The sequence below is a fragment of the Centruroides vittatus genome, unplaced genomic scaffold (assembly GCF_030686945.1).
Source record: "Centruroides vittatus isolate TY-2023 unplaced genomic scaffold, ASM3068694v2 contig_1051, whole genome shotgun sequence".
Classification (NCBI taxonomy): domain Eukaryota; kingdom Metazoa; phylum Arthropoda; class Arachnida; order Scorpiones; family Buthidae; genus Centruroides; species Centruroides vittatus.
The window spans coordinates 1026289-1049786 of NW_027120680.1; the positions used below are offsets into that span (position 1 = coordinate 1026289).

The following is a 23498-nucleotide window of genomic DNA, read 5'->3' on the forward strand; positions in this document are numbered from 1 at the left end:
ACTTATGGGCTATACCTATAAATTATCTATCACTCTTACTGGTCTATAGGCTAATTTAAACGTAAGACTACCTCTTGTAAGCTTTCTGGTGTAATTGTATGACGTTTTCTTAGCAGAAAATCAAGTTTGTTGCGCAAAATAGATGAGAAGTTTTAATGTTATAGTCACAAAACTTTATTAATGTAATAGAATACTGTTTCCATGCTTTAGGGGCCTCTCCCCCTCATCAAAGCGTGAGGACCTTAGATGAAGCGTACAGTATGAGGGCCCACAATATATATATTGGGCATAATAGGTAAAATTGTGTATGACTGTATAATTATGCAAATTTCTGTGACATTTTATAGCTCTAAATTACGTATTTAATTAGGTTTCTCCTCCTACCCACGATCATTTTCAAGAACCAAACGGAATCGAGTTAAGAGTTACTCAATTTGTAAACCATAGAAACGAAGAAGAAACATAAACTTAGTTATAAAATGTAGAAGAATGTATTACAAAGAGGAAAATTAAAGAATTAGAGCCATTAGGAGAGGGCAAAAAGTGCCAAGTTCCTCTTTTTTTCTAATGTTACATCCGTTGGCATAGAAGACCCACCGCTTTGCAAAGCCTCATTTTGTGATTTGTGTCGGATCTTTAATCATTCCGCTATCAAACCAGATGTGGTCTGTTCGTACTTGAAAAACCTTTGTGAATATTTAATTTCTTCTCTGACGTTATCTCCCGTTCCATTCTGAAGATCTGCCACCAACTGCTGAATGGAAGTGGAACAGATGTTTCACAAACTTGCAGCAAAGCACGGTAAACAGCCGTTGTGTGTGTTCGAAAAGTTTTCTATAAAGATGGCCCCAACAGTTGGCCCATTAATTTTTCCGAATGGGGTTTTAAGAAATTTATTATACTATAATCACCCGCTGAGATCTATAGAAGACTAGACAATTCAAATTTGTAAGGCTGCTATCTGTAGAAACCACAGGCTTGCAAGAAGCAATTGTCTGGTTGCTTGTACTTCACATTTTTAAGGCTCTTAAGGCTTTACAGCTACAGTTTTTAGCCTACAAACAATAGAAATCACAGGCTTGCTAGTCTATTGTCTGTGGCTAATATTCCAGATTCTTAAGGTTCAGTTTTAGTTTACAATATATATAACCTATATAACCTAAGGCTCAGAGGCTTCATTTGTAGCCTGTACTTCACAATTTTAGTATTAACGCTTAAAATTTAAGTAATTTATAACGAGATTTACATAAAAATTTTATTTTTAAACTGCTTAATCCTCGTCCTTCAGTGATACCAGTGAAGCTAAAGTTCCTCTGCTGATAGTTTCTTTCGATTGTAAATTAATTTTTTGAAATTTATGAGGCGAGGAGGACACTTCTTAAATAATTTTTAAATATTTTGTAAAGGCCCACACCTTAGGCAAGAGTGGGCAAAGCGCAACTAATTCCTATGACTAATGAGAATTTGAAATGCTCTGCTTTGCACGTGATTACTGTGCTTAAATATTGATTTATGCCCGGTTTTGTCGAAATTTCACCCTCAGGTAACATTCCTGGTGTAGTTGAAAGTTAAATTATTATTTTACCTTTATAAAATTCGAACTGGCACCACTATGGCTCACACCCTGTTCCTAAAAAAATTACAAGCATAAGTTTAAGGTTTACGAATATTAACCTTATAAAGGCTCAGTACTCTTGTAAGCCTGAAGGTTTATCATACTATTAAGTCTCAGAAGATTGTAAAAATACACAGGAATCGCTGAAGTCCCGTGTTTAAAAGGCTTTAAAGCTTCGTATAAAATACATAGAGCCTTTTTAAAGGCTTATAAAGAGTAATTTTTTATAAAAGTCGTGAATATAGACTCTTCTATAATAATTGGACTTTTGCAGGCTTATAATAATATTAAGCAGAACCTCAATGCTTGACAAATGAGCTTTAAAATCACTTATAAAAGCCTAAAGAACAGTTTTATTAAGCCTCTTATAATAGCCTTAAATTACTATAAGATTAATGTGGACCTTAAACATATTTTTTCTATAAAATTTTAGAGATGAACCTTGTAGAAACGGTAATTTCGCGCTGAAATTAGGATAATTAGAGCAGTAAATTCTAATTGATAAATGGAGTTATGAAGTCATTTTTAGATTAAATAAGATTAAAAAAAAATAGAGTTTATATGTCTTTAAAAAATTGGATTTTTAGTTTAAACTAATCAAGAGAGATAAGTAAAAAGGAGCAGATACACTTGACAAGTTTATAATTGTAACTAAAACGAGGGGATGATGGATGCTTTAAGTATTTCGTTCTATGTTTTTCGTATAGAATCGCAGATCTTCATCACTTTTAAGCCACCGACAATTGATTAGTTGGATTTCAATTCGGAGGAATTCCTCCAAAGCGAAGTAAAATATAAAAAAAAAAAGGAAAAAGGGAGGAGAGGGAGACAGCTGAATGGATGTTTAGAAGAGAGGAGTTCGATTCATTTGCAGCTCCCTTCGTCCCCCCAAGCAGTTGCATCATCAATCTCTTCGGGACATGACCATAATATAACCAGGACCAAACGTGTGAAATGCGATTACACTCACCACTCGTTTCGGTAATGTGCTTCTCTATCCTGCCAAATTGATTGTGGTTTTTCTAACAAAACCATAGAAACGATCTTTCTATCCGCCATTTTAACTACATCTTTAGGGGAATTTTTTCTAAAGATTTCTGCGATGTTTTAATTTCGCCATCTGTAAAAATTGTCATACAACAGTTGGCCCTTTACCTTTTAAAAAATTTATTATACTATAAATTAGACAAATCAAATTTGTAAGGCTACAATATATATAGAAACTAGTCTCAGTTAACTATTTGTAGCTTATTAAAGCTTTAAAATCTATAGTTTTTAGTCTTAGTTATAGTTTAGAGCCTATAGGAAACCACAGGCTTAATTGCATGTAGTTTGCACGTCATATTTTAAAGTACTTTAAGGCTTTAAATCTATAGTTTTCGCACTAGTAAAGGCTAAAGTATAAGAAACGGTTTATAAAGCCAACCAACTTCCCGACCTTTAACCTGTGTTGAACACTTATTTGATAGACCTTACTGAACAGTAAGTAACTGTAAAGGTCTATTTATTTGGCAAAGTTTACTTCTGATCACCCCTTTTAAGTTTAAAAAAAAAAAAAAATGTAATTAGCCACCAGTGAGAATCGAACTCACGACCCCTGGTTTACAAGACCAGTGCTCTAACCGCTGAGCTATGGTGGCTGTTACTTCCACCCCTGTACTAAACACTACAAAAATATGAATTTTTATATATTTATAACAATACAATTTATTTTATTATTTTTCTCCATTATTTTGGGGAACAGTACGTCTTAATTATCAAAGATCTTTACAAAGAGCTCAAGGCTAGGTTTTGATCTAAGGGCTTACTTATATGTCTTTAAATTATAGAGAAGAGGTAGTTGTGTCAATCAGATTAGTCCTTAAGGCTCTCTACAGATCGCACGAGAGATAGGAACCTCACTTTTCACAGATTAACTATATTTTTTTCCCCTTTTGTTAAAAAAAAGAATATTACAGTTTCATCTGATATTAGATTTGACAGACGGGAATGGAAAGGAGAGGGAAGCTTCTCTCCATCTAAACAGGATCAACCTGTTGACGTTTCACATTCTGTCACACTTTGTTTATATCTGCTTAGGCTGTATATAAAGCCTGTTTGATTAAGTAAATTTCGATCATTTTAGTAAATTCGTACGCTTTAATTAATTAGAATACTCGCTTCTGTTTAACCAGACAATTGTTTAACTTTTTAACCTTTACTTCGTTCGATAGAAATCGATAATGGCTCATCCCTTATCCTATATTAAGTACTTGTTTGACAACGCCACTTTTGACAACTACCTGACCTTTAAAACCCCTTATACACTCGCCGTGAGCCTACCTCGATAATTTGCTAACTTTAAAGTCTTGTTAAGTGGTTATTTGACAGAGCCTAACAATTTTTTAACCTTTAATCTCTGTTAAACACTCGTTTCTTAGAGCTTATCTTGTTAGCTAATTTAAATAGTTGTTTGACAGAGCTTACCTCTATTTTCCCGACCTTTGACACACGAATAACACGGGTTTACCTTGATAAATACATAACCTTAAAGCTCGAAAGTGATAAAGGCACAGAAAAGTACCCCTTCACAATATTAAAGACAATTGAATAGAGCCCTTCTAACAATTAAAAACACGCAAAATTTTGGTAATTTTATAGAAATTTAATTATCAAACGGGTTACATACAAAATTTCGTGGACATAGTCTCGCCTGGAAGGCTACGAAACTGAATTAATATTTGTTAAGTGTAATAGAATTTAATAAACAGAAGAAAGGCACTTACAAATCTTTAGAGGCGCAACACGTTCCACCTCCTTGACATAAAATGATAGCCTCATTCGATACGCCCTATCCTCCTATAGAAAGTAGTTACAACAAATATCATAAATTTATATTACACCTTTATATGGTATTTTATCATCATCTAAAGGAAAGAGGGGGAAGGTGGTTTTTTTCCTACTTTCGTTTATCAGAAGCGTAACAAACGACTTTAAAAAAGTGTGAGAAAAGTTGCGAGGATACAATAATTTACAGCCATAGCGAATTATTGCAGTCAAGTGGACAAATGAATGGCTTTCAAGGACAAATGGACATTCGTTTCGGAAGCGACATTCATCAAGTTGGCAACCCAAAAATCTATTTTTTCTTGTGTCTAACTTCTCGCACCCTCTTACCTTCTACCTCATTTTGAAGGTCGAAAGATCGTTAGAAGATTTCCAATCTGGTTTTGCTCATTGTTACTCTATAAAAGGGTCCTTTGTTGTGTTTTTATACACTTTTTTTTTCTTATTTCATCGACTGTGCTGAAGGTCGATGTTGTTGCAATTTTATTTCTCCCTCCCCCTTTAGAAAAGAGCCAATATCCATTATTGTTTGTTACCAGTCGGATCTGTACGAGAAACAATAAGTTTTGATTGATTTTTGCTTTCTTTATAACACTTACGAGGGGATTCTTTTGTGTTTTTGAGTATTGAAAATCCAACTGAAGCCGGCAATAAATTATCATATTTAAATACGTACGTTTCTGTATCTAAATCGCTTCGAGACACCACCGTTGATGATAAGGGGGCCATAAGGCAAATTAATCAAAGTCAAGGGTGATTTGTTGTAAATTTTCTATATATATATATATATATATATACATATACACATTGTATATACATTCGGAGGGATAAAACAGAGTAACCCGTGATTAAACAAGCGGTTAGATTCGAAAAGTGCATAGAGCAATACACAGGGAGGAAGGGACGACGATAAGGATCTTATCTTCATTTTTCACCTATTTCTGCCCCCGTAGCGGATTAGTCGTAAGTAGAAAAGGATTAGGCATTGTGCCAGACACCACGGCTACTGTGCCGCTTCTTCTAACAGGGAGGCGAGACTTCACGCCTCAATAACTGCACACAATGAACCAATGATGTGCTGATTAGAAAGCACAGAGATGGAAACTCGCAATCTGCTATATTCAATTGTGCATGTCACGTGGCTCGATTGATATCGACGTTCCCCCCTCTCGTAAAGACAACAGCATTGTATATATTCAGACGAGACATACCATTAGAAACCGTAACCGTCCAGAATACGTTTCGACCCCCCATAAGCCATGGCCCTAAAAAGGGGGGTAATCTATGGAAAATTCTTAAAAATGGCGCGAAGAACCTATTAAACTGCTTCTTATTCAGCTCGGCATTATTCGCTGAGTGGCTTGTGTATTTTTTGATCACATCTATGAGATACTTGACCTTGATGACGCCACTTTACGCTCGGCAAGTCGCTAGAAACCGTAAGACTACCTTGTCAAAGCTTGGACAACTTGGCCACTGATCGGATTACTCCTGTTCGAGATGTAGTCCCCACCTGCAGCTTCCTGTTTGCCCCTGGCTTGCCATTGCAGTCGTACAACTGATGAAAACTGATCGTTCGTGTCTTGACCCTCGATGAAAACTTATTTTAGACAACGTTATCTGAATTTTATATACTGCACTAAAAATCCCCTATAGGGTTTTTTTAGAGGTCCACTTATAAACTCTTCGATATTCTGTCGAGGTATAAGGTCTTAATAATCGTAAATCAATTTTCGAATTTTTAGTAGGGGTGAAGCCTGTTTCTACTGTCGATATCGATTCACCAAAGTTTCGTGGGTGGTACCTCTAAGTGGTTTTGACGTCGAAGGCTTTTTTTTCTTTTCGATCTTCTGATCAAAGTGTGATCAGAAGATCGATCTTTTAAATCATTTTTTATACCTCACCAGATGGGATGATTCTTGTTTGGGGTTGTATCTAGTGTATTATTTTAGTTGAATCAAACTTTATGTAAAATTCATTATAATGGATGCTAGATAATAAATGATCATGAAAAAAATAAGAAGTTTTAGAGCAGATCTTTCGGTGCTTACAGAAAACGCTCATGACGCCTCATGGGATTCATGGGTGTTTATAGAAGAAAAATAAGGGTTTTTAAGTGATTCGTGGCATTTTATAGTTGAATAATATGAATTTTTAGGTGGTTCATGAGTGTCTGTAGGCAAGTAATAACAATTTTATTTGATCCAGGTATTTATAGAGGAGAAATACGAATTTCTAGGATATTTATTTGGGGATAATTGATTCATGAGTATAAAATTGATTAGTTAATTATTATTAACTTATTATTTTTTGACACAAAGCCTATTAAAAATAATAAATAACTATAAATATAAATGAATTATCTACAAATTCACATTTTATTTCTATAAACATTCTTACATTCTCTAAAAATATGTATAAAAATGCACGAATCATCTAAATTTCATATTCCTCCTGTATAAACACTCTAAATCCATAGAATCCATAGTCTCTGTAGGCTATAAAAGCATTCACGAATCTTTATAGAGAGGGAGTATTAATATTGATGGATCTATGGATCATTCTATATAAAGATAAGTATGAGTTTGTAGACGATTCGTGTCTGCCCATAGAAATATATATATAATTTGAATTTGTAGCGGGCGATAACCACCCGAGACTCAACCAAAGTCCATTGACCCAATGGCGTACATCCCGTGATCGACAACAGGTGGATCAATAGACGAAACGGTCCAATAGGAGAACGAGTAGGTATTAACTCCACCTTTACATAGGGGTAGATCTCTATACTCACCTAATTGTCATCCGCCAATATTGTTATAGAGTTTAACGACACAATAAACAATTTATATATTTAGAAGAGGTTATTTCTGTGCCGTGTTTGAATTACTTAAGTGTGTGTTCGGCCATTTTTAAACCGAAATGGGCACAGAATGCCACTTCTTCGTCACCTTTAATTTATTTCGAGTGTTTTTTGTAAAATGTCTCCTTTTTTTTAATTTAAAAGTTTATTTTGTACCTGATTTATCACCTTCTCTTCATCCTTCTCGACCTTCTTAAGAGGGTATAATTTTTTTAATAAAAAAAAGGCTATTTTCGTGCCTTTTTTTTAACTCTATAAAGACTATTTCGAATCTTTTTAACTGTAAAATTTCTCCAGAAAGGCTATTTCGAGCCTCCTTTCATTCTAGAATGTCTCCAGAAAGGCTAATATTATGATATGATGCGAAACAATTTAAACAATCCATCTACTTCGTAACTTTGTTTACAAATTCGCTGACAGGACCTATTTCTGGATTGTCTCCCTGCAGAAAAAAACTAAAATATAAGGGGGGAAAAAAGAGACTTTCTGTGCCGGAAGTGAAGTCGATCCGCAAAGTAACACCGAACTTTAACTTCTTTCTTTGCAACATATTTTTTCGACTTATCTGGGTCCTTGCCAAAATATGTTACGTCTATATATCAATGCAGCTTCTAATTTGTCATCTTTTGTTAAATATCATATTCACTCCCAAAAAACAAAGGGAATTTCGATTATTCGTGGGTTCGAATCCGTTAAAACGCGACTTAAACAATGAATGACCCGATCATCCGGTGTGTAGATACGACTGTTAAAGGGCAGTATCCATAGTTTACCGAATGAAGAAAGACTCGGTGATGGAGTGTTTTGTATGGAGACAGATATAGGCTATCGTTGCCGTGTAAAAAAGAATGAAAAAACCTCCCTTTCTACCATCATAATACTCATGAGGATATTCATCTCGCAGCACGATACTTATACGTCGCATCTCGTTGACAGATAGAAGAAAAGAGGCACAGACTTTGGTCAAGTGACGCCAGATATTCCATCTATATCGAACGACAATAACCCTCCGCTGTTAAACTTCACGGTTTGTCGCCCTCCGATCGTCTTTACTCCCATCCATGCTACATCCCATTGTGTTTGGTAGAGTAACCGCAGAACGTTAGGGGCAGTCTGTCTGCCTCATTAACTACAGCTAACAACAATCGAGGCTTGTTGAATAGAGCATAGCAGCCGGCAATCGTTCTTTGCTTTGATGAATGGTATTTTTTGATGGCAACTTCCAAAGATTTTTCAGTTTCCCTCTTCCTTCTTCCCCCTCCTCTCTCCATATAAACAATTTTAACAACGAGATTTGAACCGGTGTAGGTTAATTTTAACGCCTCTTAAATGATCCTCCACCTCTAACTTCCACCACGAATATTGAAGATAGAAGCCAAAGAAGGCCTTAATGGTTAGAGACCATTACTTCTCCATCCCTCCACTTCCTCTGCGGCATCATCAGAGATGAAGATGTTAAAGGTGGCAATATCCTCGAAGTGTCCCGCTGTTATCTGGAGTTTGGTGGTGAATAGTCTTGGTGTTTGGGTGTAGTGACTATTCCTAATGGTGTCAGAGAATGAAGATGCTGGGGGAGAAAATCATCTGATGCTATTGGAATCAAAGCTGGAGATGGAAACGGTTCCTCCAGCATATTCAGAATAATAAACTTTAACATTCTAAACACTCTTGGTAATGCTAGATTCCAATACTCGCGCGTTATTTATAAACATTCACCCAATTTTTCTAAATTTAAGCTTAAATATAAATAACTCATATTTTTACAAATATATATAGTAGAGTAGTCGAATATTGTCCTAAATTTAACTCCCCATTTTAAAAAAAATTCGTGAATTAAAGAAACCATCGATGAACACGTGACAGCTGGATCATTTTTTGGATAAATTTTCATTCTAAACTTGGAAATTTGACTCGAACTTTTGAACCGAATCGTAATTCTGAAACACGAGATCAATCTTTTTTAAAATTCCAATTAGTTACGTTAAAATAACAGAAAATTTAACTATTCGTGACGTTATTTCCTTCTTACAAACTCACCTATGAGGTCATAATCACACACCAAGTAATGTAATAATTAAAGCACACACTACTATATTGGTTTATTTATTACTACGACGACAAAGATTTTTGAATTACCCTAGCGTGTGTGTGTATATATATATATATTTGCTGCACTCCCACGTTAACTGGATGGTGTAGAAAGAGAGAAGTGTGGGTCATATCCAGCTACATCTGTCAACGCGTCCTTCGATAGTTGTGATCTGGATGGCTTCTCCAAAAGAAGGGACATTCGGGGATAGAGGAAACACCCATACTCCACTGGCTCCCTCCCTCCCTCCAGGAAGTAACCTTAGCTTTGTGTAAACATGTCTCCAGTCTCTCCCTCTATTACATCCTCATTTCTCAGCCACCTTCACAAAATTATGCCCGTCTTAACGAGCGAAGTACAACTTACGTATCCAATACATCATCGAGGTCAAACAGTAAGCTTTGTGTTCTGTAACACCAGACAGTTTAGCATATTTGGCATTTTTCTTACGCGACACCCAGCTTTCTTCATAACTGCGATGCTGTAGCCTTATTTTATTTATTTATTTATTATTATTATTATTATTTTGTTTTAAGGACGGAGCAAACAACTTAATAGTGTATTTGGATCATCCCTAGAATCGTTAAGAAGGGGAAAATCAACCCCACACCCAAACAAAGACCCTCCTTCAAACAGGATGAGAGGTTTTGTTTACCGAATTACTCCTAATTGCTAGTTTGGTTGGTCTTTAATACATCCTCTGGATACACCAGGAGGGAGTGTTTGAGGAAGGAGTCTTCCGCGTTTCGACGATGCTGCCCTCTGTTGGCGATTCGCGTTACTCCCTTCGATCTCCCTTATTAATGGCACCTATTGATCCTCCGCTTAGAATATTACACAAAATTGTGCTTACCAAATGTAAAATTTATAGTTATAAAACACAGGGAAGAATGCATCAATTGTTATAAAATTCTTCAAAATAACTCCCGTGTTTTATTGTAAATTAGGTTTATTCCAATAATAAACACAAATTCTCTTTGAAGAAGGAATTTTTGGCATATTCCTAAAGGGTGGAGAAGGATCATTTTTAGAAGTTCCTTAATTAAAATTTAATGTCTTATGCATCTTCCTTCGAACAGATCCTATTTATTCTTTCAAATCCATACTGATCTGTATGGATTTGAAACAATAAACAATTTTTGGGGCTCCCAAGAAAAAATTTGGAACACTACAATGTAAAACGGTATTTTTGGAATATTTCCAATAGGAAAAAAACGATTTTTGGACAACTCATTGAAAAAAGTATTTTTAGAGCATCCATAAAAAATGCTGAAGAACCTTAATGAAAAAGTACAGTACAAAGTTTCAGAATACTTTAAAGAAACTTATTGTTATTTTAGAAAAAACAAAGTTCTAAATCACCCACAGAAAAAAGTACACTCTGAAGCATCCTAGAATGGAAAAATTAGGATCTTCTCGTATAAAAAAAAGCCACGTCTCGGAAGAATTAACAATAAAAGTTGAAAATTTTGAAGCATCCCATAGGGAAAAAACTACTTTATGAGCATCACCCCACGTTTTGACGAATCCCAGTGTGAAAGGGGGCGAGTTTGGAGCATTCCATAAAAAAGAAGTCCTTTTCAAACCATAGTATAAGGGGGAAGAGGTTTTTTTTATATTCATTTCCTAACCGGAAAGACACAATTTTGAGACAGACACACACAAAAAAGGGCAGAAAACATGATAAAATCTTGCGTGAATCTATAAAATTTATATAAGCTCACACCAGGTCCAAAGTAACACTCTTTTGGGAGCGAAGTAATTCTTTACTAAGCCGCTACTTTAATTAATAAAGAGGCGTATAAATAATGTAAATAATTAAGCTTGTCATAATTATTCCTGTATCAGTTTTAAGTAAAAGTTTTTGGCTGAGAATTAATAGATAAAGGTGTTATTAATTGGATGGTGTCTGACAATAGTGTGGCCATCAATCATTTGCTCGCCTTAATTACTTAATTATTCAACAGAAGGAACATTAAAGATAATTAATTCTATTCCTTTTATTTAATGTGCGCATTTTAAAGGACGGAAAGGAAAAAAAAAAACTGAAAAGAAAGTTGCGCCTTGTGTCCACGCTGATAAAATATTGGAAAGAATGTGAAAGATGCCAAGTTTTTTTAAATATTTGCTAAATTAATCTATAAGTAATCAGTTAAGTACAGACAGACGAACGTACGCTTAATTTTAAACTAACAAAGGCTACCATTTTTTAAGCATCTTCGGTTGTAGAACTCCATTTATGTGTATGAATAACGTTAACAACCTAAGGACAGACAAACGGATGTATACTGTAGTTTATACTAACGTGATATTTTACAGTTGTAGAATGTCTTTTAACATTATACGTGCATGTGAGACCGTAACATTTGTTAGAAATGCTTTGTATCGTATTGGGATCGCGAACTACTCGTTGGTAAGTTAATTAAAGAATTTTAACTTTTGTTAAGAGAAATTTCGCGTAGCTGCAAAGAAAAATGAGAAATTTATGTGTATTTCATTTTATAAATTTACGGATTTCATAATTGTGGCGTGTATATTTTTTCATTCACTGTTTATAACAAAATAACATACATTTTGTAAGACTTAAATCTCCACCATTACTCAACCATTCGAAGTTGTTTAAATCCTCAAACTTCTCTCATATCTCTGAAGAAATACATGTATATTGTAATAAAAGATAGATGACATTGATAAGTATTGTTATAGAACGCATTATTACAAAGATCTGTCTTATTTATTGTTGGAAAAGCGTGAAATTTAAAACATTGCTTTTATAAAACACGTGAAATCGGTATGCATTGTCGAAAAAACTCGTGACCTATCAATTTAATACGGCTTTAACAATACGCAAATAATCAATTTCATGTGTTCCGTAACAATACATGAATGTTTTACGTTACAGAACACATGAAATTGATTAGATTTGCCGACGTGAAATTGATACAAATTTATGTGTTTTGTGTTCTCACACGTGGTTCTATGCAAACTAATCAATTTCGCGTGTTGCGTAACAAGAAAAAGCATGCGAATTTCACACGCATTGTTACGAAATACACATAAAAATCGATAAAGCATTGTTACGTAATAAAAGAAATAGAAATTATCGTATAAAAACGCTCGAAATCGAACTATTTTATTTAAAAAAAACGTTCAAAAATAGAATTTATTGTCTCGTAACAAAGTTTAGATAGAAAATAATTTAATCCAATTTAAAAAATAGCACGGAGGGATTTATTTACATTAATCACCAGAAGATAACAAGCTAAGTAAGAGAAAAAAAGGGGGGAAACAGGCAAATGAAAGGCTCACGACACAAATATTCGTCTCTGTCTATGCATGCAGTATTTCTAGTTTCTTCTCTTATTCCTTTTGTAAATGCGACCTGCTGAACCTTCCTGGCAGGCATTCCTCACCCGGAATCATTTTTCTAACCTCCACCTATATAGTGGAAGCATGAATCAAATGACAATGGGTTCTCGCGTGCGAGGCGACATCCCTTCATCATGGATCCCCCCTCGGGTAGTTGCAATGGCGCAAGTTTTGTCACTCTTAAAGAAACTAGCGAGAAAAAGAGATGATTAATTAAAGATTTTTGTTCCAACAGCGATTTTCATTTCACGTACGGGAGGTGTTGGGTTTGTGCTTGATAGCGTGTTGCCAACCTCTATGTCATCCGCGCCATTTGTTAGGGCCGTTTCTAATAATTACACTCTCTTCTTTCTTCCACTGCACTTATACCTCCTGCTGGTGTAACAACTTGTATTTTCCATGCTATGGGTTGGGGTTATATGTCAACGTCGTGTCTTGGATTACTTATCTGTACTTGGTGACAGAGAAGAGGTTCGATACGTATTGAAATTTTTACTATGATTAATTAAATATTGGTATTTTCCAATGTTAACATGCCTCTTGGTATGCTGAAGAGAGGGGTGAGCCATTCGAGATTACACTCATTAACCGGTGTTGCTATCAAAATAGTATTGATGTAGCGTGATAATTTATCATTTATTTTATGTCTTCTGTGTGTATAAACGGAAAAAATTAAGTTTTGTCTTTTAGAATATTCTATTTTACGTGCGGAAAATTGATAATTAAGTCTATATAACCCATAAATTTCTGTTTACTTAACACTTCTAGGGTAGAAATTAGGGCAAAAATATACTAAAGAATTGTGTTTAATAAGAGAAAATTTAAATACACTCAAGAGAAATAAGGAAAATCTAAGACCCATGGGCCTATAAATCTTTCTAGAATGACTTATTCTAGAATTAAATTATGGTTAGATGAGATACTCTGCGAGCTATTCAAGAGGTGAAAGAATGTGTTGATATGACAAAAAACTTGTTATTTATGCTTTTAGAATACAGAAAATGTACAAAATGCAGTTTTGCAAAATTGTATTTGCATATTTGTCATAAATCATCACAAAATAAGGCTATGTGACATAGGAAAAACGAGAGACGTAGGAAGAAATTATGCTACTAAATCCCAATTTATTTAATTTGGGAAAATTTTATAGGCAAGAAACGAGAGAGGGGTTAAGATATTTTGAAAATTTCTACAGTATAAATGAATGAGGAAGCAAATTTATACAAAGAAAAGCAACTGTGCAGAGGACAGTACGAAGTGGAGTAAGTAGAGAAGACCATTCATACACCCATCATTGTTTTACTTTTCTGCAACCTATGCATGATTTAGCTTTTATCGCTTGATTTAAACGAGTAATTGTCAAATTTTTCATCTAAAAAACACCCAAAATATAAAAAAATTACAAATTTAGCCCATGGGCATTAAACCAAAAAATAATAATAATAAGATTGGTAACCACAATAGAACTAGTAGTGCTCGTGATTAAAATGCTAAAGATGATTTAGAGATCATCTTCATTATCTCTCATAAGTCTTGTCATCTTTTATGACAGGGTCATAAGTAATATTGTCACAATAGAAGAAGTAAATCATCCCCTTCTCTACAACTATATTAAAGAAAGAAGACGTCAGCTAATTTTTATTATATTCCATCTCTCGAAGAAGCGTAACATTTATTAGAAACGCTCAATTAATTCGTTAGTGAAGGAGAAGCGTGTGTCACCCCCTTTCCTACCCCTCGCCTTCTTAGATAGTTGAATTTTTCGTGATGTCTCATTCTCCTTCTTTTATACTGTCAACATGTCCCCTTTATGACAATTTTATTCAATCAATACACCCCCTAACGACCTACTAACCTACTTAAGTGTTGTTCAAACGTACACTTCTTTAGAAAAATAGTGTTTATGATGAAATTATAATCATTTTTCTAATTTTTTTTTTTCATATAAACTGCCACGAAACTAAATTTTATACTAAATCTGTGTTTCTTCACAAATTCAATAGTAAAATATTAATAAATCATGCACTTTTTTATGCAATAGAAGGCCCTAGACAGTTGTAGACAGGGGGATTTCTATCGATATTCCCGTTTCAATAGGAGAAACAAAAGATTAAAGCCTGTATGCCTCTTGCATGTGGCACATGAATCATCTTAAAATCATCAAATTTTGCATATAAATCCATTTATTTGCTTACAAATTTAAACTGGAAAGGACCGAAATTTATTTTATGAATACAAAATTCGATTTAAACAGTGTTTTAACCTCTAAAATTTGACCTCTTAAAGAAATTAGAGAAAAGTTACTATATCTAAATCAAAAGAAAACTAAAAAAAGTCTTCAAAAATTAGCCAAGGAGATCAAATTCTGAGGCCTTCTACACCCGTCCCACCAACAAATTCCTGTGTTGGTGTGTTTGAAGTTTAATTAGTTTCACACTTTTCTGTACAGAAATTACAGGCCCTATACTCGAAAATTAATGAAAAATGAGAAAGCGAAACGAATTGCAGCCATTAGAAATAGGGGAAATAAACGGAAAATGCATTATCTAGGCATGAATAGGCCCTAGGCAGCACACAATGCATTTCCGTTTGATCAAAGCAAGAAAAGGTAAGTTAACAAGATACTTGTAGTGACGTTCCCACACATTTTACATGATCGATCGTGGAATGATCTTTCGTCCATGAAACTTTGCCCCTCCTGATGGTCAGTCTATTAATACTTGATCGATTCTTCTCCTAGTTTTTTTCCCCTTTCTATTCTCATTTTTTCCCCACAGCCGCGGGGTTCTAACACTTGATTTGTAGAAAGTTAATTGAGAAAAGTAAATTTAGAAGGCTTTAAACTCGTTATTTGAAAGTAATTATAACGTCATAAATATATTCAAGACCTTTACTTTCAAACGAGGGGCCTTACAGGGGTGATAAACGATGACGTACAAGGCCCTACCGCGTTACAGAATTCTCTTCGATTTCTCTAGTTTTATAGACGTAAATCGATCTCTGAAATCATTAAATATGTTTAAAAAACATTTAAAAAACCAAGTGTTTTTTTTATATTATTAAATAAGGGGGAGTTTAGTAAATAGAAAAACAAAATAAAGGGCAAAATAGAAGATAAGATGAACACGATAACGCTATCAGATATCAGATAAATGAGTTAATGGCATACTTCAGCATCGTGTGGTCCTCAAAGTGGCCTTTTGAACCAGGGGTGAAAGGTAAAAAAAATTTGTGAAGAAGAGAAGTCACGAAAACATTTCGAGACAATAAGATTTTATGAGAACGTGACGTTTTATGTTACTCTCCTTTCCTTTTCTTCTTCCCATTCGATCGATACCTTCACGTATACTAATTCTAGTTCAGCGGGAGTTTACAAGGGTGTAGGGCCCTCTTCTTTGATTTTTATACGTCTAGAACCTTTCGTTTCAATGTAGAACTATAGAAGAATAGAAGAGGATATAGCTTGTGTAAATTTAAGTTTATTGTTAAGAAGAGTAAAGGCCCTACAAAATTGCCTCTGTATACCAGTAGTAAGTATAATTTCGCAGTGTTTGACGAAGTTTCAAATCAAAAACTGTCTACAAACATTCTCCTGTTTCACAAAACCCACAAAATTTTAATCATTTATTAAAATCTCGCATAAATCTTTCAAATGTTCTTAAATTATGCACGTTCTAAAGAATAGATCGAGTGACCTATGCACTTAACGGACAAACTCGATCAAAAGATGATTATAAATACTCTCAGGCCCTACTTGGGGGGGTTCCAAAAATTGAAATTCTATTCCAAAAACACTCGAAAATCTTTTAATTAGGCATACTCTAAGGTAGAGATCCGAGTGACCTACACACTTGTCTCGCCAAGTTTAAGATGAAAAGTAGCCTTCTTCTAAGAGAAAGGCATAATTGCAGTGTCCTACACAAACAGGCCTACTCGTTGCATCTTTCTAATTTATGGTTTCCATATCACGTGACGCTAGACAAACATAAATATGTGACTGTTGAGTTACAGTACAGGGCTGATTTATGTCTCCAGTCTGATTCAGTGGCTGAAGGCATAAATCTTTCGCCGTGCCCTTCCTCCTCCTTTTTAGACAACTCTATTAGAGTGAGGCCTTTTTTTATTACTTAACAGGGAAGATAATTCATCGACTATGTTTTAATTTCGGACAAGAATTGTCGCCATACGCGCGTCACACTATCCCATCTTTATTTATGACTGTACTAACTGTACTACCGACGAATCTGTGTAAAAAAAGGCTAAATTGTCCTGCCAAATCTAATTCTTTCTGTCTTTGTTTCTTCAGAAGATAAGGTAGATAGAGCCCAACCCAACATAAATTTTCCATAATAAGTTTATGCACAATTCACTTGTATTTTTTCTATGATAAATTTATACACGGCTTGACACTTTTCATGATCCGTGTGTAGAAATCAACACGTAAAATTGTTACTTTCTTTTAGAATTTTTGAGTGAATAAATCCCACAATCTTCAAAAGAATTAAATTAAAGTGCCCTAAATTAATTTTTTTTGAAGAGGGGAGGGTTCTTAAAGCCTTCTGTCTTCTACAAACAAGTCGAAAAGTAGTCGACTCTTCTTCACAATTCCTTATGTGAGAGCCTTTTAGTCTTTAAACTAGACCCTGATAGCCTCTAATTTAAAGACTAAAAAGGCTATTGATTCGAAGGAGTAGAAGTTTTTATCCTGTAAACTGTATAAAGAAATACCTCTTGTCTACTCAAAAGATAAGAAAGAATAACTTATTATCTGCTCCATTTAGAACTTAACAGGCTCTAATCATCAGGATTTATATTTAAATATAAATCTTCGCATAAATATGAGCTTAGAAAGCTCCAAGTTTAAAAATAACAACGTTCTAATCAAGCAAACGTCAATCTAAATTTTAGAGAAAGATGTAAAATACATATATATTTAATTAATTAAGAATATAATTAAGTAATTCCGTTAAAAATAGGGAATAAATGCGAAAAAGATCGCTTCCAATTGGAGCAATCTCGCAAGGTTATTATCCTGGATGAGGAATAAAGAAAAATGATACACATCTTTATTGATATGACGTAAACCAATACTCAGATAATTAGAGCCGCTACACACAAGCAAAAATGGAGGCGATAGTCGCTTATCCCAGTAACGCAATCAGCATTATCAGTTGCAACGTTCTGTAGCTTTGCTTTAGAGATAAATTACTTTTCTTTGACTTCCCCTCTCATTCGATTGCTTCTGACAGCTACAAACTCTGACGTTGACGAATAACCCGGCTGACAATGTGAGCATTAACCAGCAGGTTAACAATGTCAGTCACGGACGGAACTTCCACACAGCCTAGGGCCTGCGAGGAGGGGGGGTATTTTTGCGTGCGTGCATGCATGACGTCAGCTGCAGTCACGCCCTGTGTCTGCCACTTCGCTAAACAGATTTATGAGTTACTAGGAATGGTTTTTTTCCTCCTTCTTCTGATAAGGCCTGTAGCCATGTAAAGCAATTATAGGAAGTAATACAGGTCGACGGTGGAAGTGCATGTCGTCGCCTTTCTTCTGCAGATAAAGACATTTTCTATTGGCAGAATTTGATTGTGAAGATGAAAAGTTCGATCCTTTTTTCCTTTTTTTTCCTCTCCCCACTGCCACGTTTTGTGGCCTTAATTAACCGTAATTATCGTTTTTTAAATAAAGTTAATTAAGTAGAATGCTTCTTAATTGCGTTACGGAGCTAAATACGTAAGACTTGAAGCGATCAATCCTGCTGCTGCTGCTGCTCCTCCTCCTCATCCAGCATCAATCCAGCTGAGAAAATGCGAATTTTCGATGCGAATAATCCTTAAAAACTCATTAGAATATTACTTTTTAAGTGATTTAGAGTGTATTTTAAATATTTTAGGGGTAAAATCAAAGAATTTTTAAGAAATTCAGTAGGGGGATCCCACACGGAGACCGCCATGGTTGCGTTAAGAAGCGGTTGTCAGTAGATTATTTATGTCCATTCTTGTGCTGAACTTCTTTTGATATCAAGACTAATGGATCTGGATGAATTGACGTGACTCCAGTCACCACCTGTTGTCAGCCAAGGTAATTAAATTTCTTTTTTTTACATTCATTCTTTTTAAAATCATGCCTTGGCTCCGGTAATTACACTTTTTCGCTTTCTCTTGTTTGTTAGAGGCTCCGGTAATGTACAATAATAGACGTTAACAAACATGGCGACGACAGAGGAACAATGAGAAGCTTCCCTTTGTTCTACTCTTTTTTACGTCTGTGGGAAATGTTCGTCTTACTCAATAGGGGAGGCATAAATCTTTCCACCTTATTCTGCATTTATACGCTTGAGGCTGATAGTGTTTATAGCGATTGGAATTATAACCCCTACAAATGAACTCCCTTTCATTAATTCACATAAGAATACTTTTAAAGAAAAGAGGCACATCTTCTCACGAGGTAAAAATCATTCTAACCTCTTCAAGAAAGGATGGGAATGTCTGCTGGAGTTTGCTCATCAATTTTAATATTTGCATTTCTTCGCGCGATCCGCATCCATAAACTCTCTTATTTATATCCAGGAGGGATGCCGAGGGACTAACTGTTGTTGTTAGACCCTTTAGAGGGGTCAAAAATGTCGATTTTTAGAGGAAACGTGTAAATTAACTTCCTTATAAAACGGCTGTCTGGCTAGAGATTGCCTGCCTCTAACATCCCATAACCGAATCTGATGGCGAGAGAATGAAGAGAGGATGTAAAAGGAACCGAACTGTTGTAAGTGGACACCCGTTTTAACGACAAAGAACGACAATAATTACCGCTTGATTCGCATCCATAAATTCTCTCCCTCTCTAATTAGGCCCTAAATCAATCGCGTGTTGATTGACTTACGTTGCATTACGTGTTTAATTGCGACACGCGATCGTGTAATTACAGTTACCCTTTACATTTATTGCATATTAGTGCATAATCCCGAGTAATTCCATCCCTCCTCTCCCTCTTTCCATTCTCTAAATTACGAGGATAACCTTTGTTCATCCGATCCTTCCTCCCTTATTAAATGCTTTACTTCTTTACCTTAAAGTCCAGAAATTTAACTTTTTTAGTTAAAAACCGCATTTATCCTTAAAAATTTAGGGGTGAGCCTTCATTAAGGTTAGCTAAGAATAGGGAAAAACCGGATAAAACATGAAGAGAAAGGCTACATAAAAATATAAGGGAAAAGTATTAAAATAGGGAATAATTCGAAAAAAATAGGGAAAATATGTTAGATTTGACTAGTATAGGAGGTATAGTAGGGAAGTAGGGTAGTTAAGCGCATATATTCGTAATTAAATCTATTTAAAATGGATATAAATGAAGAGAGAAGCCCGAAAATGGGCATTAAAACAGCCCAAATGCACTTTATAAATGAAATAAATCGAGTAGAGAGATCAATATTAATCCGAAAAGACAATAGAAAGCGTAATCTCACCTCAGAAATTCCCCTGGAACACGTATAGTCTCTATTAATTAAGTAAACTGAAACTAAATCAAGAAAATAAAAAAGGAGAAAAATTTTAGGGGTTGGATTTATATTTTGTTAAGATTATTAATTGTAGTGTTTTGCCACGACTGTCATAACAACGTTGAGAGGGTCGAGATGACCCATCCGACTGCACCGAGTCCATCCATCATGTGTGTGAAGTTAGCATTAAATGCAAACCTACCAAAAGACGGATAGATTGACGTTAACTAGGTGTTAGGTCGTCGTATTAATATCATTAGTCAGGGTCAGCTGTCGGTTAGATGACCCTGACCTTCACCTTCATGTATAGGGACAATTCCTTGCACGGTTGCGCCTCTCGAGGCGGAGGAGGAGGAGAAATTTTATATTTGCTTTCCACCCTCCCTCTCTTCTGTGGCCAGCATCTAACCAAATTAGTTCCTTCGAGAACGTTGACCTTTCGACCTTTTGTGGTTATAAATTTTACTACTCTAAGCTTCGTTAAACAATAATTGAGAGGAGTTTAAGATCGATTTTTAGCTTCTTTTTGCTTTAAATGGAATTTTTACTGTTTTTTGAGGTGATTTTCTAGGTTAAGCCCTTTAAAGGAGTTAAAAGTAGGCCTGTTGGATGTCAGAGAAACCATATGTCATCAATAATATCGCTAGAAAGTATCCACCCCTCTAGTATTATTGATGACATTCTTCCAACTGACCTCAACATATTTGGAAATTTTCTTGTTCTACCCTCGTTTATATATGTTTAAAATTTTCGTTCAGAAATTTTCACTAATGATTCATTTATTTTGACGTATAATTTAACTTTTTAAAACATTTTCAAGAAGTTTTGCTTATAGATTTTAAAGATACGTACTGTACAGAACATACATACATACAGACGTATGGATACACTTCCTACGAGACATCAGGCAATTTGCTTCTTAAATTATTAAAATTTTAAGAAGATATTTAAGTAGAAAAATATTTTTTAACCTCTTTTTAATAGATGGCCCCATTATAACGCGCTATAACATTTTAAGTGACTTTAAGAAGCAGCATATAAATGAGCATCAAGAGCGATCGCGATCGCCGAGTTGGAAGACGCACACACTGATCCGACTTTCGGCGCTCTTCAACCTCCAAAACCCCCGGTTTTTGCGGCTCCTCCGACCATTTAAAAGCTGGCCGGGAGTAAAATAAATTCTCCTATATTAAAATCAATCTGATTCTCGATGATCGTGATACAAAGTAGCGAGATCCGATCTCGGAGGCCCCCGCTACTAGAAAAAAGAATGAGAATGATGCATGAAAAGGAGGTCCTCTTAACAGCTCGTCCGCCATCATTCTTAACGCTGAACCCTTCAAGAATTTATACAGAAGATGACGGAATAAAGGGGGGGTTAAGATAAGAGGTCTCTATTTGTAATCTTTTTCCGGAGTTATGAAGCTTAAAGTGGGTTCGTGACGACCATTACTTTAACCCTAATTAGTCCTATCGTCTGGAGAATCCAATTTATAACAAGGGACGACCTTTTGTAGGGAGGGAGGTCCACCACACGACTTGAACTACAATCAATCTGCTGGAGAGATGTAAATGAAGACGAAAGTCAAATATGATTAATTCTAAACACGATTGGTTGAGAAAGGCAAAGTGGTATTCGAGTTATTGGGCATAAAAAAAGAAGAAGAAGAAGTCACGATTCCTTACAGGAGTGAGCCTGATTAAAAGAACCACTCCCTTTTATTCGTGGTTAATAACACCGAATCAATTTACAGGACTCTAAGCTTTGTAAAGGAGGAAAGTTGGTGCAAATGTAAAATTACTTACTCAAAATGGGGGTCGAATTCTCCTCGTAGCCTTTTTTATCACGGATATGAGCCTATTTCGTGTGAATCTGCGAAGCATACATAGATGCAGAATTATTTAGAGACTTGAACCCGTGAGCTCTTTGCAAAATGCCCAGCTAAAATACCACTTGAAGAATTTTTCTTGCAGTTTTCTCGTATTACTTTTAGATAAAGAGCGTATTTAGAGAAATTCCCCTAAATTCCTGTAATCTTTACGAATTGAAGGGACTTTTTTTTCGCAAACTTTCTCTAATATGGACAGAAATTGCACCCAAACATTTGGACTTTGCTGCTGTCTTAAGTTGCAGGATTCTTTGAATGTCTTGTAACCCGAGCCAAATTTATGGGCCATTTCGTGAGCTAATCTTAGCAAATTAGGAAAAAATCCTAAACTTTGAATTATTAAGTAATGTTCAAGATGTGTTTGCGATTCTGATATTACTCACGGATCTGAAAATTGCGAGAAAAATGAAGAGTTGATCCGGAGATCCTGCGAAGAGCGAAAGTAATTAATCGCAAAGAAAAGATGGAGAACTTCACATTAATGCAAAGTAAAACAGATTTAACTTACTTCATTATTCAGAATTAAAATCGAATCCTCTTAAAGGCCCAAGGCTGTAGCAAAAACAGCCTTTGGGTGCCGTTAAGCAAGATAAATTGCACCCTTAACAACGACCTATAAGTAAGATAAATTAATATAAACAAACACTTCCAAAGGACCTAACATTTTCCTAAAAATTTCTAAATTAAAAAATGTATATATATGTATGAGGGATTATTTTTTGGGGAAGGGAGAATTTCGGGTATAAATCACCACCCACCAAGCCACGTAGAGATCGAGGTGCTGCTCCCTTTAGGAAGGTCAAGAAGAAAATAACCGAATGTGTCGGGGGTCAAGACAGGTAAACTTGTATAATACGGTCACCCGTCCTGCGTTGTCTGTCCGCCTGATTGATGGTGCAGCGGGGTGTCATATGGTACAATCTGTCAGGCTTGTAAACACTGCACTTGTGGCTCAAGCGGACGTGTTCTATCATCTGCCATTATCCTGTTGACAATAGTCCAGTAAATAAGGACCCGATTCTATAGAGTCTACTCTCGCTATAAATAACCGCTGCGCCACTTTTGTTATAACTTTGTATGTCCTAAATCTGACAGCAAATGGCGCCTTTATGTGCCATCGATCGAGTCGGGTCTTTAAGGGAAACGAACGCTTGTCTTACTTTTTAAAATCACTCCTACAAAGGCACAGAACCGATTCGTGGACACCCAATCGAAAAATTTACACGAAGCAGGCTCTAAGAGGCTGCTTCACGGAGCAGCAAAACAGCCTTTAGAGCCTGCTACTTAATAAAGCAGTAGAAAGACTACGATCGACTTAAATTCTATATTAAAAGGCTATAGAACGT

At 35.4% G+C, this 23498-nt stretch overlaps 1 non-coding gene across 1 annotated transcript; it reads right to left on the reverse strand.

The window, feature by feature from the left end:
• Positions 1-3182: 3182 nt before the first annotated feature.
• Positions 3183-3255, reverse strand: TRNAT-UGU (transfer RNA threonine (anticodon UGU)). The gene has a single exon. It is a non-coding gene; the product is annotated as a tRNA-Thr (tRNA).
• Between the last annotated feature and the right edge of the window lie 20243 nt (positions 3256-23498).